A 16,008-nucleotide genomic window follows, 5' to 3' on the forward strand; every position below is an offset into this window, starting at 1 on the left:
TCTCCTAGGAAGGGGCCATGGATGCTGGTGCCCGTTACCACGCCTGGTCAGCCTTCCTTTCGGAGTTACAACTGGCCTTCTTTTTTCTTTTCTTTTTTTTTTTTTTTTTAAGATTTTATTTATTTATTTGACAGAGAGAGATCACAAGTAGGCAAAGAGCCAGGCAGAGACAGAGGGAGAAGCAGGCTCTCCACTGAGCAGAGAGCCCGATGCGGGGGCTTGATCCCAGGACCCTGAGATCATGACCTGAGCCGAAGGCAGATGCTTAACCCACTGAGCCACCCAGGTGCCCCTACAACTGGCCTTCTTAACAGCGTTTTTTGATCAACGCAACTGACAGTAAAGAAAGGTTCACTGTCCTCCAAGGAACACAATAATAGAAACACGCACTGGGGTGACGAGGTCAGAATTTGGACAAGAAGGTCTTGTGCTGGCTCAGTTCACGGTATGGTCTCCGTGGCATCGTGAGGAGACCCAGCCCTCCCTGGGCCGCCGGGATGTCCTCTTGGCACAGGCCCAGGTCACTGCCTTCTCTCTCAGGTCATGGGTTCAACCTGTCCGGGATCTTGGTAGCGGGATTTTTTGGTGGTTTTTCTTCCCCCCTAATAAACAAAGCCAGGGCCAGTGGGGGTGAGCTGGCCTCACTGTGAGCCCTACGGAAAAACTGTGGTTTCGACCACTGTAAACATCTGCATGCAGGAGGCGGTGTGGGCAGCTGCAGGCTGAGAGGTGAACCGCCATCGCCAGAAGCCACAGGCCCCTGATTTCCCTCTCCCCCTTTGTTTGGTCAAAAGAATCAGATTGTTCAAATACTGGCATTTCAGATCCAAAAGAGAAGTATAGCATCACAAAAGGCAAGATTTGGAAGGGACTGTGGTTATCACATGGGTGGGTGCACCCTACTGGAAGAGGAAAGCCCAGATGTGGGAAGCAAAGAGCCCAAGGTCCCCCAGGAAAAACTGGGCATGCCCCATCCCCTCATCCCCCACAGGCCAGGTGCCACGGGGCACCCGAGTGTTTGCTCCACGAGGGGAGAAGAATGAAATGGACTCATCCACGGACACCACTCCAGGATTTCTAGGTGACAGGGCTCCCGTGAGAGGTCAGGCAGCAGTTTAAAGGTCTTCGAGAAAGGAGGTGCCTTCTGTTCAGCTAGTGTGGGGTTTGGGGGGGGGGGTGGCGTGTCACCGTCACTTTGAAGCCTCTCCTGGTTTGTCACTCCAGCTTTTCAAGGTTGTGTCAAGATTGCCCCATGAAGAATCTGTGAGCCACACACAGAGCAAGCAAATCAGAACATAATTCTTGGGCCTGCAGGTCTGAGATTTCTGCTGGGAATATGGCAGGAGCCTCCGTGGAATGGTCCAGTGGAAGTGCACCTCCTGACACTTTCCTTCTTTCCTTCTTCCAGATTTCCCTAAAGCTGAGGCTCTGAGCTTCCCCTTCAGAAGGAGGATGTGTACAGGTGTGAATGGAATGTACGAAATGCCAAAATAAGTAGAGATCAACAGGTTGTATTAACAGTACCAAAGTCAACCCTTATCAAGCCCTTACTACTTGCCCTGTGTTATTGCCAATGCTCTAAATGTACTTGCCTAACAAAACACCCAGGAGGCAGGGAATGCTGTTAAAACACTGGGGCACGGAGAGAGCGTCAGCAACTTGTCCCAGGTTACATAGCTAGAAAGTGAGAGCTGGGATTCAATCCCAGGTAATCTGGCTCCAGAAAGCCTGTTGGGGACGAAGAATTTCCTCTGCCTTTCAAGATCCTTCTAGCTGGACTAAATCCAATTGACATAAAACAGATTAGTAGGAGAGAGTCAGATTTCAGGGCTACGCATGGGGAATCCACTTGACCATGACAATTGCAAAGACAGTGGGGCAACAGGACCCTTATAGGAGCTATAGAGGGGGGTGGGGGTCTGAAGCTACAAAGGGAGGAAGACCATTAGCAGGAAGGTAGGAGATGTTTGTTAAACAAAGGTTGCCCTCTCATGCAGATACATTTCTTGTGTAAACAGGAATTTCTGTTAATAGCTCTCTTCCTGGTCCAAGCTGCGCCCTGGAGGGGGAAGTGAAGAGCTGTTCTTGAATCTGCTGGGTTTTAATTGGCATGAACATTTCTTTGCATTAAAAGCAAAGCGGCCCATCCTGGGGCAGTCTGCCCTGGGCCCCTACAACCCGCACTCCTAGCCTCTAGCTCAGATTATCACTAATAATTAGCACTCTGTTGTGGACATTCAGCTGGTGCCTTGGAGCTAACTTATTTCATTTACTACGGAACAAGGAATTCTCAAGGTGATTATTCCCAATTATCATTTCCATGGAATGTGTCAAGAAACAGAAAGATTGAACAACTTGCCCAAGTCTCATCACTAATTGGTGTTAGGACTGGAACTGGGACATTGACTTGGTTCCTAACTCCCTCCTCTCTTGTGTTCTTAGATATTGATAATTGTTGAAGCTGATCCAAAGGGTTTATTTTACTATTTACTCTATTTCTGTGTATTTGAAAGTTGCCTTTAAAACAACCCCAAAACCCCAAACCCCAACTACGCCCTTCGTCACGGTGTTGTCCCAACCCTGCAGGTTCCTGTGTGTTTCCTTGATGGTTGGGAAGGGGAAGGGAGAAGAGGTTGGATTTGGGTCAGCAAAATTTCCCGAACTTTTCAACCGTAAACCAATTACTTTTTCTCCTTCTCCTCCCTCTTTTTCTTCTACGAGACGGGATTCTCACTTTCTGGGAGGATGCTCAGCTGTCCGAGACTTGCCTCCTGGTGGCTCTTGTCCTGGGCTTGGTATCAACAGGAAGTTGGAGACGTGGTGGAGATGGGTCCCAGGGGGAGGACAGTCAGTGAGAAGTGCTCACAAGGCCCCAGGCGCTGTCCAACCCAGCACCGAAGAAACCTCTCTGAGTGTTGATTGGACTGGGTTGTACAGACAGACCCGAGGGGGTTGGGGAAAGGGCCCGTGCAGCTGTTTCCAGGTCGCTGCAGAAGACAGAAGGAGATTATGCCAGGTCGGGCTGGGACCTGAAATTTCCCCTATTTCTTACATAATCTATCTTTGTTCCATACCTTTCCTTTTGCAAGGTACTTTCCCACATAACAGTTCCCTTCATCTTCAGGACACTCACGTAAGGTGGGCCACGGGGCTATCACTCCCCTCATTTTATGGCGCTGAGGGACTGTCAAGGTCACACGGGGGAGAACGTCACACAAGCCCAATTCATCTGTGCCCTTGCTGCTCTGTCACGCAGCATTGCCAGGGTTTGGCCTCATTACTTTTGGGGGATCTACTTGGTCTAGAAAATGTGGGTGCAGCCCAAGGTCATGTGGGCATGTCAGGAGGTGGCCACATAAGCCACGGGATGCTGGATATGAAAATCCCCCCCCCGCCCCCCACCTCGTTGAAACAGATGGGCCCTTCCCGCAGGCTCTGGTTTAGGTAGCAAGAGGCTAGAATCATAAGCAAGGGGTAGTTGGATGTGGAGGAGGGAGCCATAGCCAGGGAGGGACAGAGAATAACAGACTCGGGAGAGGATTCCAGGGCCTTTTGGATCCTGACCGGGTTTATCAGGCCTGTCCTGAGTCTGAGCCCTGACTCCCCAAGGGGCCGCTGGGAGTTGGGCGCGCCAGGCCTCCAGGCTGACTCACTGCCTGGCGGCCGGTCTTGGATCCTCTCCCTCCCACATTCCCTCAGCCACTGCCCCTGTACTGGTGTTTACTCCTGGCTTTATTTACCGAGGCTTAACCTCCTCGTTAGCCTCTTGCGTTATCAGTTATCACCGGGGGTTTTGCTATGAGTGATAACTACCTGCTCTGGTTCTTTGCTTCAGGATTTTCTTTAAAAAATGTTTTTTTGAAAAGAAAGTCGTTGGGATGTTTACAAAAAAAACAAAGAGAAGGCAGGGTCCTGTCCTCTAGGCTTGGAGAGCGGTGGCCACCCATCCCGCTCCTCCCCCGGAAAAGCCGGAAAAGCTTTTCCGTTCTGCAGGTGCAGCAGCCCTGGGTACCAAGGGCTGTTTATCCCTCTGTTCTCCGCAGGGACCACCCTCCCAGGATTTCAAAGCACTTCCGGTGTCTCAGTTCTCATGTTTACCCCAGTGGATGGATCCCTGCTTTTCAGACATCAACTATAAATGTAAAGCCAGGGAGGTGTCTGACTGGCTCAGTTGGTAGAGCATGTGACTCTTGATCTCAGGGTTGTGAGTTCAAGCCCCACGTGGGGCATGGAGGTTACTAAAAATAAATAAATAAATAAAGTCAGTGAGTCATTTCGCGACTAGGATGATCATCCTCTGTTTTCTTTTCCAAAATTTGGGTGTTTGTAAATTAGGTTTCCTAAAGTGGTAACATATGTATAAAGGAAGAAAAGGAGCAAAGGTAGTTCTATGCTCATTATTTTCCAAAGAAGTAACTACTGTACACTAGTCAGGGCTTTCCATGTACCAGACACTATTTTAAGTCTATTAACACATTATCTCATTTAATTTTTATAAGCACCCCATATGGCATCACCCTTCTTAGGGATGGACGCAGGGGTTTTGTTTTTTTAAAGACTTTGTTTGATACAGAGAGACACAGCGAGAGAGGGAACACAAGCAAGGGGAGTGGGAGAGGGAGAAGCAGGCTCCCTGTTGAGCACGGACCCCAACAAGGGGCTCCATCCCAGGACCCTAGGATCAGGACCTGAGCCAAAGGCAGATGCTTAACGAATGAGAACACCCAAGCGCCCCTGCACCCAGGTTTTTGAGGCCTGGAAGCTTACAAAATTGGGGGCTTTCTTTTGCAATGATATAATTGCAAATTATATGTAAATTGCAATTAACGATTATAAATCCTGTGCAAAATTAGGTACAGAACCTTGGCAAATGAGGGTTCCAAACTTCGGGACCTAGTCTGCAAATGCACAGATTGAATGTCTGAAAGGTTAAGTCATCTGTCCAAGGAGACACAGCTCACAATCAGTGGAGAGGGGTTTTATTTATTTTTTATTCTTATTTTTTTAAGATTTTATTTATTTATTTAAGATTTATTTATTTTATTTATTTAAGATTTATTTATTTATTTTTTAAGATTTTATTTATGCATTTGAGAGAGAGAGACAGAGCAGGGGGAGAAGCTGAGGGAGAAGGAGACTCCCCACTGAACCAAGTGAGAGACAACATGGGACTCGATCCCAGGACCCCAGGATCATGACCAGAGTTGAAGACAGATGTTTAACCATCTGAGCCACCCAGGAACCCCTTAAGGGGGGGGGGTGATTTAAAAGTCAGGTCTGCTCAGCCCTTCATCCTTACGCTCTCCTTCTCTGAGAGTAAGAACACACACCCACAGCACTGTGCACGGCGCTTCTCTGAGCACTTTACATATTTTAAAATCACTTAATTGTCACATAACACTATGCTGTGGGTATTATTTTTATCCCCCACTTTTATATAAGAGGATGCTGAGGCACAGAGAGGTTAAGTAACTTGCCCAACGTCACACAGCAGTCAATGGGAACCCCAAGAGAGTAAGAAGGATGAGTTTGCTGAGACGTTTGTAGTAAACAGAACCTAGAAAGTCTACCCTCAGCCTCCTTCGGTACCAAATGCTCTTGAAAGGAAAATTGAACCTGAACTTCTTGTTTTATGGCTTCTCTAAGATCTAATCTCTGACTGCAGCCAAATCCTTGGCTCTCGGCATGAACTTAGGGCAACTTTGTTAAGTAGTCTGGTCTGTAGAGCCAGGATTTAAAAGGATAAACTGTGCCTTACAGAGGTAGGATGGTGAGTTTATCGTAACTCATACTCTTAAATGATGTGTGTCATGTTCTTTGACCCAATAATTCTTACAGGAATATGCTCTGAAGAAATAATCTTAAAGATGATACTTTAGGGAAGACTGGGCGGCTCAGTTGATTAAGGGTTCGACTCCTGGTTTCAGCTCAGATCATGATATCAGGGTCATGAGATCGAGCCCTGAGTCGGGCTCTGCACTTAGTGGGGAGTCTGTTTAAGATTCTCTCTATCTCTCTGTGCCTCTGCCTCTCTTCCAGCTTATGTTCATGCTCTCTCTAAACAAATAAATACATAAGATCTTTTTTATTTTATTTTTTTAAGATTTTTATTTTTAAGTAATCTCTATATCCACCGTGGGGCTCAAACTCACAACCCCAAATAAACAAAATCTTAAAAAAAAAAAAGATGAGGGGCACCTGGGTGGCTCAGTGGGTTAAGCTGCTGCCTTCGGCTTGGGTCATGATTTCAGGGTCCTGGGATCGAGTCCCCCATGGGGCTCTATACTCAGCAGGGAGTCTGCTTCCCTCTCTCTCTCTCTCTCTCTCTCTGCCTGACTCTCCATCTACTTGTGATCTCTGTCAAATAAATAAATAAAATCGTTTAAAAAAAAATATGATGCTCTATGCACCACACAGTGAAAACTTGAAAATAATTCAAATGTTCTACCCGAGCAGGACGGTTAAAAAAATTAGGGATGAAGCATTACACAACACACAAGCACAATGTTTGCAGAGATAGGATAATGAAGGAGAATGCTTATGTTGTTATTTAGGCTTTAAAATTAGTCTGTAGGGTGCCTAGGTGGCTCAGTGGGTTAAGCCTCTGCCTTCAGCTCAGGTCATGGTCCCAGGGTCCTGGGGATCGAGCCCCACATTGGGCTCTCTGCTCAGCGGGGAGTCTGCTTCTCCCGCCTCCTCTGCCTGCTTCTCTGCCCAATTGTGATCTCTGTCTGCCAAATAAATAAATAAAATCTTAAAAAAATTAGTTTGTAAAATTATATACGTGGTTTATTAATTGTATATGCTGCATACCACATTATTCCAAAACATAGTTGCAGACAGACTCTTAACTGACTGAGCCACCTAGGAGCCCAAATGAGGCCATTTCAGAAGGCTTCCTCTCACACATGGCACACTTTTTTTTTTTTTAAGATTTTATTTATTTATTTGAGAGAGAGATAGAGATAGCCACTGAGATAAGGAGAGAGAGCATGAGTGGGGAGGAGAGGGAGAGGCAGACTCCCCACTGAGCAGGGAGCCCAGCACGGGGCTCGATCCCAGCACCCTGGGGTGGTGACCTGAGCCAAAGGCAGATGCTTAATGACTGAGCCACTTGGATGCCTGACACAATTTTTGCCTTTGTCAGAATTGCCTGCATAGGACGAAGGTTAGAAGAACAGATGTGGCCAAATGATGTCAGAGGTTCTTTTGGGGTTAGAGGATGAGGGTATCAGTTCTTTTCTTCTTGAAATATTTCTGTTTTCTAAAGTTCTAATATCATTAGATATTAGTGTGTTACTATGAACAGATGGCGGCCTGTTTTTCTGACTGCCCAAGCAGAGAAGAGTCTGAGCACTGTGGGGCCACACTCCTGGGATGGGGACAGTCACTGTAAGGATAGTGGACATAGAGTCAGGCTGCCTGTACCCACTGGCCTTTCCCAGGAGCAGGAATGGAGCATCCTGAATCCTTTGAGGCAGGCCTGGGCTTGGCAGCTGGACCCAGAGAGTGGAAGTACACTGATTTCAATGAGTCAAGAGCAGGAATTCTGGGTGACCTCTGGCCGGGCCTGGGTGTCACCAGGGGAGGGCTGCAGAGGCTGGCTTCAGACCCCGGTGCTTCATCTACAGCACAAGGGGCCAATTCCGTAAAAACAACACCTGCTGTCTTCCCTCCAGCCCTACTTACTCTCACCTTTGCCATCGCTGAGCTACTTCCTTGGAGTATCACCTCCTTTTTTTAAAGATTTTATTTTTGGGGCACCTGGGTACCTCGTCGGTTAAGCATCTGCCTTTGGCTCAGGTGGTGATCCCAAGGTCCTGGGTTTGAGCCCTAGGTCAGGCTCTCTGCTCAGCGGGGAGTCTGCTTCTCCCTCTCTCTCTGTCCTACCGACGCATGCTCTCTTGCTCACTGTTGCAAATAAATAAATAAAATCTTTTTAAAAATTATTTTATTTCTAAGTAATCTCCACACTGAGCATGGAACTCAAATCACAACCCTGAGATCGAGAGTCGCATGCTCTTCCAATTGAACCAGCCAGGTGTCCCAGAATGTTGTTTCCTTTTTACCCTGTTTGAGGCCCAACACAAGCTCCACTTGGTCACGGAGCCCTTCTAGACTGCCCCGGCATTCCCTCTGGGAATCCCAATAATAACAATGCTGTGTAGGCTTACATCGCACATCCACACTTTGGTCCTGTCTTAAAATGCCTCTTTCCCCTTCTCTCTCACATTGACAGGACCAGCTAATAGCACTGTCGTCGGGCTCCTCAATGGACACTGCACAGGCCTTCTACCGACTATCACTTAATCCTCAACACAAGCTAGGCAGCTGCTTTTTTGATGCCCATTTTACGGATGAGGAAGCAGAGGCCACAAGATGCGAAGTGTCTGGCTCAGGGTCACACAGCTAGCAAGCAGGAGGGCCAGGGCTCCAAGAACCAGTATTTGTCTGCTCTCAACTTCCAATTAAACTAGACCCTCCCAAGAGTTTCCTTAGATTTCTTGGTGCCCCCGTGACCTCGCTGAATGCCTAGTATAAAAAGGAGGCGTGCTATCTTTGTAGAGGAGAGGTCTGCTGGGTGAGGGAGGGGCCAGGAGCATTTTGCAAAAGGATTTCTCTCCAGCAGATGCCAAGAGTGGGCCTGGGTAGAGAAGCACAGAAGTGTGTGTTCACTCAACCAGTGGGGCTCTTGGGGCCGACCTGCTCTGCCAGGAGGCTAGATTCTGAGTCCAGCTTCCCTGCCCCTTACCCCCCCGCCCCCGTCCCCAAATTCTGCCCTGATCAGTCAAGGCTGGGGCCCCTTGCTCTTCTGAACGCTGACACTCGCCAGCGGAAGTCACGCCATCTCGGAAGGGTTTGATTTTCCCCTGGTGTTGGTATCTCCAGAGGGTCGTAAACAGCTTTTCTAGTTTCTACACATGTTCCCAGGCTCCTCCCGGGAACAGAACTCCAGCCCAAGATCCATCTTCCATCACTTCCAGCTGTGTGACCTTGGGCATGTCCCTTCTGGACCTCCAGCTCCCACATGCACAGCGGTTCCGCACCCTCTCCGGCCCAGCAGTGCTGACTGGTGGCCACTATCTTACCCGATAAGGCTCTAACACCACTTCCCGAGGGCCTGCCACACACCTGGCACCCTGCTGGCCTTTCACTGTCATGAGCACACCCTCGCAGCCCTCCAGGGAGGTCCCTCCCATTACCCTTGTGTTTTGTTTGTCTAATTCAAATTCTATTTTTAAATATATAGTCATTGAAAGAGCTCAAAACTCGAAAGCTCCAAAATGTACCCTCTGAGAAGCCTCCCTCCCCTGTTCCTCAGCCGGCCACCCATTTCCCTTCCTGGAGGCAACCCAAACAGCCCATTTTTTGTTTATCCTTCCGGAGACACTAGAACACCCCTCCCCCGCGTGTGCACACACACCAACGTGCATGAACATTATGGCTCCTCTCCCCTGCCTCCTTGACCGGTGGCACACTGCCCTTGCACTCTGGGCATGCAAAGGTACCCTTGCACTGCCTTTGCATGGCACGGCAGACCCTATCTTTATTCTATTAAGCAAGAAGACCTTGCCCACCGCAGATGTTCCGAGGCCTGGCTGGGGAAGGAGGGTCCCTCAGAATGCAGAGCCCATGAGGCTGACTCCGGGAGGTCGTATCAGCTGGCCAGGGCCTCCTGGATGTGTCTATTCGGGGCCTCTCCTCAATGGGCCCCGGGCGTGCTCTGATGGCCACACCTCCCCAGAGCTGGGAAAGCACCAACCAATGGCCCAGCCTGGCAGAAGATTCGAGGTCCTGGAGAAAAAGGGTTTTGTTCTCCACCCCCTCAAGACTGGCAGAAGTTGGCCTGCGGGGCCATGCTGCCTTTCTCTTTACTCTCTCTAAGAGCAAAAATGTTTTCTCTTCCTGCCAAGGCCTGCTGGCCGCCCGGCAGGTCCGGTGGTGTCCCCCCTGAAGGCCCGGCTCCCACGCCTCACCTCCTTTTGACAGCCTTGCTGGCGATGCGCAGCTGCGGGGGTCCCTGCCAAGGCCTCGGGACTCGGCCTCCCTGGGAATGTGCATCTGCTCCCATGTCTGGAGCTAATTGCCGCGCTGGGAAGGAACTCTCCGTGCCCATGCTCCGTGCCAGCCGGCCTTCTGGGACAGCGCGGGGGCAGGGGGACAGAGAGAGCCGGCCAGCGTGGGCTGATGAGGAAATGTCACCGGTGGTTAAGTGTGTATTTACGCTTTTCTCTGCGAAGAGCCCTATTTGCAGGCTCTCCGTTGCCTGGTCTCCAGCAGGCTCTCTGATCCTCAAAAACAACTCGGTCTGAAAGGTCTGCCGAGAGGCTGCCGGCAGCTTCCGGTGCCCCCTGGGTGCTTGTTCCCTGTCCAAGCTTGCTGGCGGAGGGAGGGAGGTCTGGCTGGAGGGGGAGCTGGGAGCCTCGAGCTGCTCACTGCTGACAATTTCTCTTCCCACGAGAGCCAGCGGCCCAAGCCCTGAGTTCTTCTCTTTGCAACCAGGGCCTGGGTTTCTGGGCAAAAAGCCCAGCAGCTGGGCCCCCAGAGCAAACAGCAAGTGAGAGGTTTCTCTGTGCCTTGTCTTCCCAACTGTGAAATGGGCACAAGATGGAGATTTGATGAAGGGAGGGAGCCCCGATGAAACAGGAGAGGGGCAGGCACGACCGCTGGAGCATCTACCGGGACAGTTTGGTTGGAAGAGCAGAACTAGAAGGGCCGACTGGGGCGGCGGGGTTGGGGAGAGGGGGGGCACTGTGTTGGTTGCGGTCCACCCTTGCTCCCAGGGGGAAGTGGGCCCCTAAGCCTGGCAACAGGGAGACGTGACCCAGGGCATCTCTAGCAATGGGCCGGCCATGTGGGGGATGGTGTAGGGGGCCAAGGTAGGCCGCCCCAAGATGGGTCACTTCAGCATAAAGATGGTTTTGAGTTAAAAAGCAATCAAGGGGCGCCTGGGTGGCTCAGTGGGTTAAAGCCTCTGCATTCCGCTCAGGTCATGGTCTCAGGGTCCTGGGATCGAGCCCCGCATCGGGCTCTCTGCTTGGTGGGGAGCCTGCTTCCTCCTCTCTCTCTGCCTCCCTCTCTGCCTACTTGTGATCTCTGTCTGTCAAGTAAATAAATAAAATCTTAAAAAAAAAAAAAAGCAATCAAAACCTGGCAGTGTCCACAAAAAGTCTTAACCTGCCCCTCACTGCCTAAAAAGAACGTAGATAGAGGAGCTGCTCCGGGAAGAGGGCGATCACCACAGAAACTACAATGTAGTAGGAACTAGGTACAGCAGGTTGGGAGGAGCCTGGCAGGGTCCAAGTCCACTGCATCCCGCTGTTTCTGACCCAGCAAACGCTTGTTTACAACACGTCTACACCTTTCCCCCTTCCTAGGAATTGCATCTGCTCCCTTTGAAGTCCAGACCGCTGACCTCTTCTTAGTTCAGAATGACGGTGGATATACCTCATTTCGCCCGACCATCTTCGGAATGTCTGTGGCTGTGTGGATTCTCCAAACGTACGGAACTAAATTTGATTTTCTCCTGTTAATCTCATGTCCATTTGATTCTTAGTCTGGCTAGAAGGACCTCAAAGGGAATAGGGAATTCTCTCTCCCCAGCGGTGGTGGAGGGGCCTGCCCTGTGCAGAAGGCAGCTCCATCCCCCGCCCGGAGAACTGAGTGGTAGGGGGGACAGAGCCCGCTCCAGTGGGGGGACTGTTGGTGGCAGCCTCATGGTGGTGGTGCAGGCTGGAATTTCTTTTTATTTCTTTTTTTTTTTTTTTTTTAGATTTTTAAATTTTTTTATTTTTTTATTTAACAGACAGAGATCACAAGTAGGCAGAGAGGCAGGCAGAGAGAGAGGAGGAAGCAGGTTCCCTGCTGAGCAGAGAGCCCGATGCGGGGCTCGATCCCAGAACCCTGAGATCACAACCTGAGCCGAAGGAAGAGGCTTAACCCACTGAGCCACCCAGGTGCCCCTGGGGGCTGGAATTTCAACAGCAGCCTCAGGACAATGGTCAGGGTGCTTGGGGCAAGCAAGAAAGGGGGTGCCGGTTCTCCCCAGGAAGGCCAGGACAGCAAGGGTTACAGTCCTCTGGGAGGTGGGGGAAGCCAGTGGGGACTGCCACCCCAAGGACTCACGAGTCAGGTGCCAGGAGCGAACTCCGAAAGAGAGGGCCTTGGCACAGCCCCTCCTCCGTGTTCAACAAGGGGACATCTGTTTGCTCCTTCAGGGAGGAAATGGGCTTAGAGCTCTGCCTGTATCTCTGGCTTTGAAATGGCATCGGAGCTGCCCCCGGAGGCCCTTACAGAGAGAGACAGGGAGCGTGGGGTCTGCCTTCTCTCCTGTCTCTGAGAGCCGCTTTGGTCTTTGCTAGAACCTGTCATGCAGCCCTTCCCCAGGTTTGCCTTGTTAGTCCTGAACGAGCTTGCTCCCCCGCTGGGCTTCGGGCTCCTTCTGGTCCCCCTTCAGCATTCCCCACCAGGCCTGGCAGATCCTAAATTCTCAGGATGAGGACGGGGAATTCCAGGAAGCAGCTGTAACTTTCCAGGCCCCCTTCGCAACCGTGGGCCGGTGTCTAGATCCACCGTGGCTTGTGGTTCAAGGGGTCTGACTGGTTTTCCGTGTGGTTCCCTCTCAGGGGCTTCCCTTCCATCCTAGCTTGGTAGCATAATTAGGTTCTTTTTATTTTGTATTTTTAAGATTTTATTTTAAAATACTATTTATTTATTTATTTGACGGATAAGAGAGACAGCAAGAGAGGGAACACAAGCAGAGGGAGAAGCAGACTTCCCATCAAGCAGAGAGCCCGATGTGGGACTTGATCCCAGAACCCTGGGATCATGACCTGAGCCAAAGGCAGACGCTTAACTGACTGAGCCACCCCGATGCCCCAAGATTTTATGTTTAAGTAATCTCTACACCCAGTGTGGGTCTCGGACTCGGGCCGCTGAGATCAAGAGTCACATGCTTTTCCACCTGAGCCAGCCAGGTGCCCCTGGAGCGTAATAATGAAACAAGGTTGGGGTGCCTGGGTGGCTTAGTGGGTTTAAGCCTCTGCCTTCCGCTCAGGTCATGATCTCAGGGTCCTGGGATCGAGCCCTGCATTGGGCACTCTGCTTGGCAGGGAGCCTGCTTCCCTTCCTCTCTCTCTGCCTCTCTGCCTGCTTGTGATCTCTCTCTGTCAAACAAAATCTTAATAATAATAATAATGAAACAAGGTCAAGTTAGGGGAGGTGACAGAAAGGTCTTCCTGCCCTGCTGACTCTCACCTTGATGAATCTGAGAGGCCCGAGGCCCCTGGAGCCCTCATTCCTCCTCCCTCCTAGGATGGAAACACGAAGATCCCAGGTGTCTGGGCCACCGAGGGCAGCAGCCAGAGTGAAGATAGGTTTGCTGGGAGGGTGGAGGGGATGCAAAGCGGACAGGAGGGTTACCAGCGAGGAAAAGGGATGCCTCGGTCTCTACCCAAGGCTTGCCCTCACAGGAAAAGTAATGTTTAGTGCCATCCTCTGAAATTCATGATTGACCAATAAAATTTTTTTTATAGGTGAGGGGCAGGATCTGGAATAACCTTCTCGAACATTGTTCCTGGAGGGTACAGTACCAAACAGGTGGCTGAGAGTTTATCTGTGGAAGAAAACTAGAGAAGTGGACGACCTATCCCCTGGTGTGGGGGTGGGGATTCAGGGGTCAAGGCCCTAGGTCCCCATGGACTGAGCAAGGAAACAGGACATTGAGAGAAGCAGCTGGTACACCAGTCAGCTGTCTTTGAAAGGGAGGTAGGCTCTAGGATCAAGCAAGAACTTGAGAAAGTTGTGCTTCTGTAACATTTATTGAGCAGGGGCTGTGATCACAAAAGATGGAAAGGATCGCCATTTCCCTGAAGGAAGTAACAGTCCTATGGATAAAAATATGGAAACAACCCAAATTTTATCTCCTTCTAGGTACGTGGCCCTGCGCGGGTCCCAACAACTTTCGAGAAGTCCAAGAATCAGAGGAAAGGAAAGGAACTTGCTCCGAATTGCTCCAGGGCTGGCTTCCTGGACTTGAGACCTGTCTCACAGACCCCTCGCTGAGAAGGACCCACACTTGGTGGAAAGCTCTTCTGTTGTCATCTTGAAATTCTTCATAATTTGGGGACAAGGGGCCTGGTATTTTCGCTTTTCACGGAGACACACCCATTTTTAGCTGGTTCCGGTCATTCCCGCTACAGAAGTGGTGGAGCCAGGCTCAGTCCCAGTTTGGAGGACTCGGAATCCCATGGCCCACTCCTGTCCTAAAGTTTCCTTATGGTAGGCCCTCAGAACTTCTTAGTTCTCTCCTGCCCCTTCTTCTGCTTCAAGTATCTAGGGGAGCTGGCCAGAGATGAAGGAGGTCATCTTCTAAGAGCCAGGCAGATGAAAAGACAGAGATTCTGCCCTGTCCCTGCCTGTGCCCCCAAGGGGATGCCCCCATTTTCATAAGTCGGCTTGCCACGTCAGAGCTGATGATTTTCACATCCATCCGTTTGGATCAACAAGCTCCCAGAAGCTTTATTTCCAACTGCCTGGATGCCTTCTGAGATATCTCAACTTTACCTTCCCAAACACAAGAGATCGCCAGAAGAATGATATCCCCTTACCCAACCCCCACCAAGACCGTGGCAGAGGGGGAGGGCCACCCTCGCTAAGAATGCAGTTGGGCCTTTTCTTTCGGTCCAGTCTTTGTGTGTGTAGCTGAGAGCTGCCTGTAAGGAGTGTGGGCTCACTGGGGTTTTTGGTGTTTCTGGCAGACCAAGGGGCTGGGGGTAGGGTGGTGTTAAGTACTAATTACAGGGCCCTTAGGAACACTGTCCCATCCTCCGTAAAGACTAAGTGGTTCTATCTCTGAGGATGAATGTTTGCCCTTTAGAAATGTGGGGGTATCTGATTCAGCAAAGATGAGCTGGATTATTGGGGAAATAAAGAGGCTTTTCCGCAAGTCACCTCGCTGGTAAGACTTTGAAGGGTCTGGACTCTGTGCCAAAGCTTCTTTGACCACCATATTGTTTGACAAGAGCTGCCAGGGCATCAATCAACATTCTAGATTCTAGAAAGACAAATAGAATCTACAGATAGGTTAGGCCTGCGGTTGCGCTGGGAAAGGAGTGGATTTTGAGCTCAAGACATACCAGAGACTTCCTCTGCTGAGGTTAGTAGATACTTGGGGAGGGAGGACTGCCAGGGAGTAAGGCTAGGGACAGGGACACCCCCAAGGGCCCCATGAGAAGGGTTTAATGTCTTAGGATCAAGAGGTTGGCAGTGCTAGATGAGGGTTTTAGGGGCTCTAAGCCCTACTGAGAATTGAGGGGTAAAAGAAGAGTCAGTACAGACCGTTGGTGGGGAGGAAAAAACTCTTGGTTTCTACCTTCTTAAGCTCTGCGCCTGCGGCCCTTCGAATTAAATTGACAAAAGAGCCGTTAACAAATGAAAAGAGTCTGTTTACACACTAGAGTGCTCAATGATGAGTAACTCAAAAGGGATGGGTAGATTTAGGGGTTCCTATATCTAATTTAGTGGGGGAAAGACAAGGGGGAGAAAAGGCTCCTGTGGGAAGTAGAAGTTTCTTTAGGAGAACAAACGGGACAAAAGAATGTCTGGGATAATATTTGTCTAGAAAGGTATGAGTGGTCTTTCTTCTCCAGGGCCATAAAACTCCTCCAGAGAGGGAATCTATGCTAGGTTTACTCTCTCCCGGGAGTAGATCTCCCTCAAAGAAGGAATTTACGGCAATCCTCATTTCTTAGAAGTTTCTGGTTTTAGCCTCCCATGAGGGTTTTTCCTTCATCTGTTGAATCTCAAATGTCTTCAGCTTAAAATATTCTTGGGGCAGGTGGTGCGCTTCGTCAGTGGAACACGCGACTCTTTAATCTCAAGGTTGTGAGTTTGAATCCCACCTTGGGCGCAGTATTTACTTAAGAAAAATAACTTAAAATTTAAAAAATTCTTTACGGGGCGCCTGGGTGGCTCAGTGGTTTAAAGCCTCTGCTTTCAGCTCAGGTC

The sequence above is a fragment of the Mustela nigripes genome, chromosome 13, assembly GCF_022355385.1.
Source record: "Mustela nigripes isolate SB6536 chromosome 13, MUSNIG.SB6536, whole genome shotgun sequence".
Classification (NCBI taxonomy): domain Eukaryota; kingdom Metazoa; phylum Chordata; class Mammalia; order Carnivora; family Mustelidae; genus Mustela; species Mustela nigripes.